Genomic DNA, 10,959 nt, shown 5'->3' with positions numbered 1-10,959 from the left:
CATGACTCTGTATGAGTGTGTGTTGAGGGCTGGTATTCTTTGTTTGTTATAGCTAAAACAGTCCTTCAGAAAGAAAGAGTCCTTCCTATATTTTATAAACATATATTCCTTTTAAAATAAGAAATACAAAATTAAGAAATCCTATTCTTTGTAACTGTGGTCCCAGGAATTCATGTATGTGGTAGCCACATTTCTCGTGTTTTCTCCTAGTCCCTGTAGGATGCAGAACCTTGTTAAATGGAACAGGGAGGACAGATCATGGCTGCAAACTTATTCCTACTGTTTGAGCTGTTTGAACCGCAAGCCATTCACATTTACATACAGTACATCAGCAATAATCCTGTTCTGCAAAAAAAAAATCCATTAATTTGAGAACTATTTTTTGAGCACCTAAGATGTGCCACGTACCATTCTAGGTATTTGTTGCTTGTTTGCCAAATCTGGCAACCCTGTATATTGGGGGCTCCTATTAAAGGAGAATGCAGAGATGGTGGAAATGCATGATCGGGGGGATAACAGCTGGGGTGTGGCTCTAGGGACTACAAAAGTGACTGGGTGTCAGCTATAGTAAATCTGACCCTGGATATGACAGGGACATGTGTGTATAATAGTGAAAGTGACTAATTGGGCAGTAACGAGGACAGCTGTGCACCCAGTAGGGGCCTGCTAAATATTGGCTTGACTATGGGGCAGTGAAAGTAGCTGAATGACAATGACGGTGAGAACAACCGAAAGGGTGACAGCTGGGCACAGGGTCCAACTGCTACACTGCACGGAACTGTTTGAAGTTTGTGGTCATTGACAGTGGTCGCCTACCGGACAGTGACAGTAAACAATAATGAACCCAATGACGGCAACAATGCAAGTGACAGTTCTGCCCCGCAGATTGAATTTGTGACTAAAAACGGTGATGGAGTGGGCGTCAGTCTGACAATGACAGCTCTCAGAACGACCGAATATTGACGTTGTGGATTTAACAGCTGTAACCACAGAGGGAACTCGGCATTGTACTGAGACTGCTGGATTTGGGCGGCATGACTGGCAGTGACAGAAAAATTGGCTGCGCGTCAGTGACAGAGTGACAGTGTGAGGTTCAGTGGCCCAGCACTGATGTGACTTAATTTGTCGGATACTGTCTGGATCTGACTTAATCTGTTGGGCTGTATGAGGGTGGCAACAGGAGCTCCAACGTGGAACGCTCACTGTGCATCAAAGCGTGAGAAAGAGTAACTGAGCAAAAAAGCTATGATCGCCCCCCTACACACACCCCCTAAATTCCTGAGAGGGACGAGGGAGAGGCGGGATCAAGGTATCTTCAAGACACCACGATTGGCTGACACGAGCCTGTTAGCCTATCACGGCCGAGCCGTGCCAAGCCTGCCCACCAATGAGGATGCGTCTGGAGACGCGGCTCAGGTCACGTCTCCGCCTCGCACGTGAACATGTTTTGGAAAAATGTAGAGAAACCTTTTGTGTCTACTTCTGCGCCATTCTTGAAATAAGATCCTAAGCCTAGCACTGCCCCAGCAAGAGTCCGTGGAACCCCACTAAAACTTTCAAAAGAGAGTGTGGGGAGGAGGGAGTGGCCAAGGGTCATAGGTCAGAGAACAAGCCCGCAACCCGCTAGCCCCAGCACCCTGGCATTGGTGGAGGGCGCGCGCGACGCAGGCCCCGCCCCGTGAGGCCCGCCCCCGGCACGTGACTGTGGCGCGCGGGGCAGGCCGGGCCGCCCCCTCGCCGCTTATACTCCTTACGCGCCGGTCTCAAAATGGCCGCCGTCTGGCGTCTCTGGCGCTGTTGAATGGAGAAAGCTTTATTGTTCCCTTCGGGCAGGAGTGTTCGTGTCCTCTATGGCGCTGTCAATAAAGAACGGCAGTTTGAATCGGTGCTGAACAGGTAACCATAGAAACGGGGCTGGGACTCAGCTTGGAGACCCCTTTCGCAGCTGAGGCCCGAGAGGCGCCCCAAATCAGGGGCGCGCTGAGACCCTTCGGCGTGCGAACTCCGCGGGGCTCTGCCAAGTCCCATCCGCCTCCTCTCGCCCGGGACGCGGACCCCCTGGGGCGGCTCCCACCCCGAGCGCAGGCTGGGCTGTAAGTCTGCGGTGGGGAGAGGCCGTGGGGCTGCGTCGGGGCGCACCCGGCTTGGCCCCAGCCTGGGCCCTGCCCGCCGCCTGGGGCCTGTCCTCGCCCCTCACCGTCTGCTGTTTGGCGCGATCTGAGGCCTCCTCGCTGCTGCTTCTCGAGTCTCTTCCCCCGCTCTTCTGCCAAGTGCACCAGGCGTCGGGAAACTCCGGCCTTGGGCCAATCCCCACCCCACCGTTTTTGTCTGTCGGGAACTAATAGTGGTTTTTACATTTTTAAATGGCTGGGGGGCGGGCGCGGAGAAGACTTTCATGTAATTTGTGAAATGTATATGAAATCAAATATCAGTGTCCTCAAGTGAAGTTTTATTGGAGCACAGCCATGTTCATTGTTCTGTATCATCTATGGCTCCTTTCTTGCTACAAGGGCTAAGTTGAGTAGTTGGGATAGATACGGCATAGCCCACAAAGCCGAAAATACTTCGGCCTGGCCCTAAGCAGGAGAAGTGTGCCAACCTCCGCCCTGGACACAAGTAGACTGGTCAGTGTTGTCCAGCGGTTCTTCTGATCACTTCTCATGGAATGGGAAACTTCAGTTAAAGCTACCCCGTACACCTAAAGCTCTGGCCTTATTGATCTGTTACTCAACGTGGGAATTGTTTCCCCTATTTTTGATAACAGTACCATCCATCTAGCGCCTACAATAAGCCAGGATTTTCTTTATGTTCATACCCAGAGGTTTTTTTGTTTGTTAACAACACTTCGTAAGTAAGTGTCCATATTTCCACCTACGAGAGGAAGCCCAGATTCTGAGGTTAAGCTTCCTAAGGGTGCAATAGATTATAGGTCTGGCAGATTGAGCTCACCCTAGGGAGCCCTCTGCTTGGTAACCCACCCCACACAGCTTCAACTTCTTTCAAGTCTCAACCTGGGGCTCCTTGGTTCTGGCTTGAAATTGTATCCAAATCTGTGAATGGTTTATGGAGATACAATTACAACCTCAAAATGAAGTTTTTCTTTCCTTAGCTAAATCATCAAACTTCTGCCACACCTTCCTTTCTAATTTAGATGCCTTTCTTATGGCAGTCGTTCCCAAACGGGCTGTGCATCGCTAGTTTGCAAATGATTTCAGAACACTCCATGCCTGCATGCATGCTTTCATGAATCATTCAGTATTAGTTGAGCACCTGCTATGTACTAGGGATGATTCAAATCCCTGGAAATAAAGTGGTGAACAAGATCAACATGATCTTTAGCCTTTCACAGAATTTAAATTCAGTAGGGTCTTGGACAGATGGTATACAGGTAAACAAAGGTAATTTCAAATACAGCTGTCATAGCATCATAATAAAATTAGTAGTTAGTTATTAAGTGATTTCTGCATGCTAATGCACTATGTGCTTTATTTACGTGGATTATCATTCAGTCTTCTCGCTAACACTATGACAAAGGTAGTATTAGTATTTCCATTTTAAAGATGAGGACACCGAGACTCAGAGAGGAGAGCATGTCCAAGGTTACATAGCTAATATTCAAGGGAGCTAATATATGAACCTTAGCTGATCACACCACCCTGTATTATCCCATGTGTTTATTATCTTTTCTACCAATTTGGGATGCCCTCAAGGACAGGACCACACCTTACCTGTTTTTGTATCAGCTGCTAGCCAGTGTTCACAGCCTGTAGTCTGGTAAGTATTTAAACAAATTCAGGCCATTGGTTGAGCAAATATTTGACTGCCTGCTATGTACCAGACACCACTGTGCTAGGCCTTACGATTACCATGGGCAAGATGGACCTAACACCTCTTGTCTAAGGCAAATAGTAGCATCTGTGATGAAGGTAGTCAAATAATGCTAACCTGGAAGACCCCCTTTTACCGGAATGGCCCAGTAAGCTGCTGGAGAAAGATAGCTGAAGCTGAAACAAGGATCCAGTCCAGCAAGAAGGGAAAGGGGAGACAACTGGGAAGGAAGAACTTTTTAATAGGATCAGAGATTGTGAGGTGGCAAGAATCTGGGGTGTTGGAGGGCTGGAAGAAGTGAGTAGTGGTGCTGTGATTCAGTCCCGTGCTCCCAGTCTCTGGCCCCTGAAGCCAGCTTTACTGCTGAGAGAGTGGCCCACCCATGGGCCAGTTACAGATTAATATGTGAAAGGCGGATGATGGTACCTCCTCCAAGGGTTGTTATGTGGATTAAATAAGAGAAAATGTAATAACAGGTTGGGTGTTTTCTTTTTGTTGTTACACATGTTGCTGAGTTCCAGTTAGAGAAAACTAACCAAATTTGGCCCCAGATGGAAATTTATCTGAAGTGCTAAATAATAACAGAAATCCAGGATTATGTTATCAACAGAACTGAGGATGTGTATGTATGTTTCTATATTTGATGGGGTGGGGGGACAAGAACAGATCTTATTTTTTCTTAATGTTTCTGTTGAGAGAGGAACTCTTCCAAATGGCTTTTAATTTTTTTTTTCAACCAGATTATACAACTGTCTATTCAGAACACTTCTCATTATTTTAGTGTGTTCCTCCATTGAAGGCATGTGCATTTTCTTAAGGCAGTCTAAGAAAATGATAGGTTTCTTCTAGGTAATGGTCATTTCAGAGTTTGTTTGCAAATGATTTGGGGTTTCCTCCAAAAGTTCAAAATAACGTTGCGTACTTTATGCAAGGCATTGAATGCTTTAAAACAAGTAGCAGACTTTCTGAATTGGTAAAAATTAGAAGGTATTTGGGTTCATGAATGTGAAAAATTGCAGAGGCAGTAAGAAATCAAACTGTATAAGAAGATCAGCCATGTCAAGTTTTGCTTTAAACTGTGTCTAGTAACTGGATCGCACATATCCTTAGAAGATGTAATCCCTCCCAGCAAATGGAGCAAGGAACTGGACAGAGAGTGGCATGTTAATGCAATGTTAACAATAAGCCCTGCATTAAATTGCTGTTTTAGTTTTGGGTGGGACCTTCACATTTCAAGTATTCAGTTTTACTCTGTGATTTGGGTCTGTTGGGTTCCAGTAAAGAGAAGGTGGTAACACTAGTTCTGAAGGATAATATAAAGCTGCAGTAGGAGCGAGGGCATACCAATTTGTTTTTCAATCTATTTTATTTCAGTTCAAAGCATCATTTCAGACAGGCACTGCAGGAAAACAAGCCACACTTTGGCAATACTCAACTGCTTTTGGAGATAGAAGAAGACTGAGTATAACCAAAGTGTGGCTTGTTTTCTTGGGCTATCTGTCTGCAAAGAAGCTTTGAACTGAAATAAAATAGATTGAAAAACAAATTGGTATGCCCTGTTGCCTCATACTGAGTATTTACGTTACCCTTCTGGAGTACTGCCTATACCAGCACCCCGGAGGAAGACAGTGACCCCTCAGCCGCTTTCAACTGTTCAAGAGAGTGAGCTCTTTGATTTTCACAAGGAAATTGAATTGGAATTTATGGTTTTCCGGATCTCCAATAGGCTGCTTTCTAAAGCCATCATCTCGATAATTCGAAGAAAGCAAGTTGTAACCATGTAGAGGAAAGAATTAAATGTTAAGGGCATTTAAATTCAGAGAGGAGACTGTCACTTTCTCTAAGTCATGGAAGGGATACGGTATGTCATTTGCAGAGACTGTTGCGGTTTTGAGGCTTCTGCAGCCCTCAAGGGAAAGAAGGGTAAGGAAAGAACTCTAGCTTTCCTTGTATTTCCCTAATGTTGTTATTTAACCCCAAATCCTCAAACTCATGACACCAAGTATTTAATTTCCTTAGATGAAGTAAATACATTATAGCTGATCCCAGGTTGTTAAAATGGGATAAATGGTTGAGTTGCAGGGGACCCACAAATCCTTTACATTTGCCTGCAAATTTGTCTGAATGTCATTTTTCTGGGGAGTGAGTCCATTTCTCTAATCAGGTCTCAGAGGGATCCTTGACCCTCGAGGTGCAGAGCCAACAATGAAATGTCACATGTAATACCACTGGCCCAAAGTAGTGTTGAGAATCCCCCTGAAACCAGTTATTTCTTACTGCTGTATGGTCTTGACTGCAGTTTTGAAAGTATCTTTTCGGGCCATGTTTCCTGTCAGAAGTGGCCAAGCATAGTTGAGTGATCATGTCTGGTAGAGGTATTTACCCAATGAGGTACTTCAGAAATGCCTCAGAGGTCATTGTCGTGATTTTACAGGAGACTGCCACACTGATGATGTGTTGTCTTGGCAACCTTGGTAGCAGTTGCCATATTTGTTTCTTCTGACAGGTGAAAGGAAGAGTGGTAGCAGCCTAATACTTTGGCTCTAGGCATCAATTTCGTGCAGATGGACTCGGTTCCTCAGGACCTTAGGAGGGAGAGAGGAGGAGGAGCGGGATGGATTCAAGGAGGCAGAGACAGAGGAGTGAAGGAGGAGAGATGCTGCCCCTGCTTTGTCCTGGCATCCCTCTGTTGTCTGTGAAGGGAAAGAGAGCTCTTTCTGAAACCAAATTTATCTCACTTACACTAATATTGGGACCTCTGAAAAAGTCAACTCAAAGATGCAATTTCTGGTTTATTAGAAAAATGGAAAGAAAAGGAAGGAACTGTCTTTAAGTCTTTATCTTGGGATGTTTTGCAAACATGGGACCTCAGTAGAAAACTGCTGTGGGCCACAGTTTGTTTGGCCCATACAGTGTTTGTCAGTGAGTTGCTTATATTTACAGAGAGAGATTTTACATCTGTCTGACCCCTGGAGGTATTTGCATGAGTGACCTCTGCTATTAGCAGAGAGTCTAATTCTGGGACTCTCAATGTTTGATGAAGTAAATTTTTATGAAGGAAAGGGCCCAAGAAGGATAGAGGGAGATTAGAAACAAGGGATTACTAGCTTTTGGGGCTCTAAATATTTGGTTACTTGAAATTTATTAAAATAAAAAACAAAGTGAACAGTATGTGGTTCTATTTCTGATTTTGAGAAAATATTGCAAGAGTTCAGCTAACCTGCTAGTTTCATCTGTTTCTCAGCTTTCTAAGACTGCAGCCTGACTGTTGGATCTTCGTCCTTGACTCCTTTAGCTCCTTGTCCCCACTAGCTCTGAAGGATGATGTCAGGGGCTCTGGCAGCAGTGAACTTGCCATTTTTCTTCCATCTGGTACTTATCTTCGGTTCCTAATCTCAGTGGATGGCACCACAGAGTTGCAAAAGGCAGAAAGTCCCCCCATGTTCTTCCCCTTCTGTCAACCGCCTACCCTCCTTCCACCCCCTACCCACAAATAGCACACATTTATTTAGGCTACAAGCCTACTGATGTCCCCTTTCTCTTTTGGTTAAAGCTACTATAATCTCTTGCCCTGAATTACTACAACAGCTTCAGAACTGGCCAGCTGGCTTCTTCCTTTGTTCCTTTCTAATCTATTTTGTACACTGTTGCCAGTGATCTTTATAAAGCACAGATCACATGTGACTGTTTCCCCCTTGCTTAGAACTCTCGGATGGCTTGCCTGCCCTCAGGACAGTGCAGTTCCTTGGCTTGGACTGTGCTGCCCTCAAGCTCTGGCTGGGCCCGTCTCAAGCCTCATCTTACTCTCTCCCCTCCTCTCACCCTTTCTACTTGAGTACCCAGTCCGTCATGCTCAGTGGGCCACAGAGCTTCATCCTTCCCAGGACAAGTGGGCGGCACTCTGGGGCTTTGGATTTTCCTGGCCCTGTTACTAACCAGGCCGGTAGCAGTACCACTATCTGCACTGACTGTTAGATCACCGAATGTTGTTTGAGTTTTTATGTGGTTCCTTTGTCCCGGGACTATGTGCTGTTTCAGATGTGTAGTCAAATACTGTCCTGAGGTCAGTTGATATATTTATATTTATTATGCCACCAACTTGATAAGCTTTATCAACAGGCTCATTTGTTTCAAACTTTAAGAATTGCTTTTAGGGCACCTGGGTGGCTCATTTGGTTAAGCGTCTGCCTTCCGCTCAGGTCATGGTCTCAGGGTCCTGGGATCGAGTCCCGCATCGGGCTCCCTGCTCGGTGGGGAGTCTGCCTCTCTCTCATCCCTTTGCCCCTCCCCTGGCTCCTGCACACTCTCTCTCCCTCTTCCTCTCTCTCTTTCAAATAAATAAGATCTTAAAAAAAAAAAAAAAAGAATTGCTTTTAAAAATCTAATTTTGTTTTTTAACTATGTAAACCATTTATGTGGTTCAAAAATCAAAACTACATAACAAGGTGCGTTCATAGAAGTTTTTATTTCATACCTGATCCTCCTCCTCTGTTTCTCTTGAGTCTTCCTATCAAAGTTTTGGGGGGTTTGCCCATCTGTTAGGTAAGAAATCATTTCAGTATAGTTTAAATTTGTTTTCTCCTTTAATGAGATACAGGATATCTGCTCAATGTCTGTGGTATAAGTTGCAAAAATATTGCGTATGTTGTTTTATTGCTGTACAAAAGTTTTACATCTTTATATATTATATTTATGGGTCTTAACAGTGTATTGCTTTAGATTTTGAGTCACAGTTAGGAAGTCTGCCCTGCTCTTAATTTATGGGGAATTCATTATGTTTTCTTCCAGTATATGTATGGTTTCACTTTTTATTTTTTAAACATCTAAGGTTCTTATCCTTTTGGAATTTATCTTTTTTTTAAATTTATTTATTTGACAGAGAGAGACAGAGCGAGAGAGGGAACACAAGCAGGGGGAGTGGGAGAGGGAGAAGCAGGCTTCCCACCGAGCAGGGAGCCTGATGCGGGGCTTGATCCCAGGACCCTGGGATCATGACCTGAGCCGAAGGCAGACGCTTAGAGACTGAGCCACCCAGGCGCCCCCCACCTTTTTAAATAGATTTTATTTATTTATTTGACAGAGAGGGAGACACAGTGAGAGAGGGAACACAAGCAGGGGGAGTGGGAGAGGGAGAAGCAGGCCTCCCGTGGAGCAGGGAGCCCGATGTGGGGCTCGATCCCAGGACCCTGGGATCATGACCTGAGCCGAAGGCAGACGCTTAGAGACTGAGCCACCCAGGCGCCCCCCACCTTTTTAAATAGATTTTATTTATTTATTTGACAGAGAGAGAGACACAGTGAGAGAGGGAACACAAGCAGGGGGAGTGGGAGAGGGAGAAGCAGGCCTCCCGTGGAGCAGGGAGCCCGATGCGGGGCTCGATCCCAGGACCCTGGGATCATGACCTGAGCTGAAGGCAGACGCTTAACGACTGAGCCACCCAGGCGCCCTGCGATCTCATAGTTTTTTTATGATTTTTATTTTTTAATTTTTTAAATTTATTTGACAGAGAGAGACACAGTGAGAGAGGGAACACAAGCAGGGGGAGTGGGAGAGGGAGAAGCAGGCTTCCCACCGAGCAGGGAGCCTGATGCGGGGCTTGATCCCAGGACCCCGGGATCACGACCCGAGCCGAAGGCAGACACCCAACGACTGAGCCACCCAGGCACCCCTGGAATTTATCTTGACATTTGGTTTGAGGAAGGATCCAATTTTATCTTTTCCCACGTATGAAAAGTTCTTACTAGGGGGCCTCGGTGGCTCAGTCAGTTAAGCGTCCAGCTCTTGATTTCAACTCAGGTCATGATCTTGGGGTCATGAGGCTGGGCTCCATGCTGGGCATGAAGCCTGCTTAAGACTATCCCTCTCCCCCCCCTTCCCCCCACCCCCTGCCCCGTTCTCTTCTCTCTCAAAAAAAAAAAGGAAAGAGAAAAAAAAGAAAGCTCTTATTTTTTGTCTATTGATTTGAGATGCTGTTTTAATTGGATACTAAACTGTTGTATACATTTGGGTTTCTTATTGGATTTTCTATTTTGTTCCATGGGTTTGATTGTCAATTCATATGCCGTTACAAAACCATCTTAATTTTAGACGCTTTGTAATTTTTTAACATCTGGAAGGGCCAGTTTTTTCATATTGCTCTTTCTTAGTGTTTTCCTGGCTGCTTTTGCTTGTTTATTCTGCCATATAAACTTTATAATCAATTTGTCTAGTTTCAGGCAGCAACAGATGGATGGTATTCCTATTGAGATTATGTTAAATTTATTAATTAGCTTAGAGAGAACTGACATCTTTCTGATGTTGAGTCTTCTTGTCCAAGATCGTGTCCCATCTTTCCATTTGCTCTAGGCTACTTTTGTGATTTTTCAGGAGTGTTTTATGATTTTTCCTATAAATTTTGTATGCTGCTTGTTGATTTTCAGTCTTAACTTAAAAAAAAAAAAAATTCCTTTTAGAATCCTTCCAGAACTTCTCAGAGGGGTGTATACACCCACATACTCAAAACTTTTTATATATCATTTCAGATAGTTCATAGATGTCCCCCCCCAGCCCATCCTGTTATATTGTCCCCTCAAAACCCCTTCTCTTGTCTGTTCTCCTTCATTCTCAGTACGTAGCTCTGTGTCCTACATACAGTAGGCAGTCTGTGCATATTTGTTGAATGGATGAATAAAGCAGGAAGGGGAAGATGAAAGTAGATGAAAGAGCGAGCCTGTAAGACCCATATATGGGAAGATTGTCCTTGTATAGGGCACCTGGGTGGCTCAGTCGTTGGGCGTCTGCCTTCGGCTCGGGTGGTAATCCCAGGGTCCTGGGGTCGAGCCCTGCATCGGGCTCCCTGCTTGGCGGGAAGCCTGATTCTCCCTCTCCCACTCCCCCTGCTTGTGTTCCCTCTCTTGCTGTGTCTCTCTCTGTCAAATAAATAAATAAATAAATAAATCTCAAAAAAACCCAAACAAACAGTGACCTTGTACAGACATCCAGATATTCCTAATTGTACAGTCTGTGGCTATTAATTCACTGCTTTGTAGTATGTTGTTCTCTGCCCGCATCCCAGAACTTTAATAAATAGCATGTTGATAATGGTAGTTATCATTTATTGAATACTACAAAGGCCAGGCGCTGGCTAGGTAT

General features: G+C 45.0%; 1 protein-coding gene across 4 annotated transcripts in view; it reads left to right on the top strand.

Moving 5' to 3' along the window:
- Positions 1-1,736: 1,736 nt before the first annotated feature.
- Positions 1,737-10,959, top strand: part of ZBTB40 (zinc finger and BTB domain containing 40) — a 74,935-nt gene continuing 65,712 nt past the window's right edge. For 3 of the 4 annotated variants that reach the window (XM_045898492.2, XM_045898488.2, XM_064589787.1), the window contains exon 1: positions 1,738-1,896. The gene's annotated coding sequence lies outside the window, so the exon portion shown is untranslated. Of the gene's footprint in view, positions 1,897-10,959 lie in introns of all 4 variants that reach the window. The other variant, XM_064589788.1, reaches the window with a different exon arrangement.

Source organism: Mirounga angustirostris, unplaced genomic scaffold (genome assembly GCF_029215605.1).
Source record: "Mirounga angustirostris isolate CCGP_5_RB_7025 unplaced genomic scaffold, mMirAng1.0.hap1 SCAF_4, whole genome shotgun sequence".
In the NCBI taxonomy this organism is placed as follows: Eukaryota; Metazoa; Chordata; class Mammalia; order Carnivora; family Phocidae; genus Mirounga; species Mirounga angustirostris.
The sequence above is the reverse complement of the archived record's forward strand: the minus strand, read 5'-3'. Positions and strand labels throughout refer to the sequence as shown.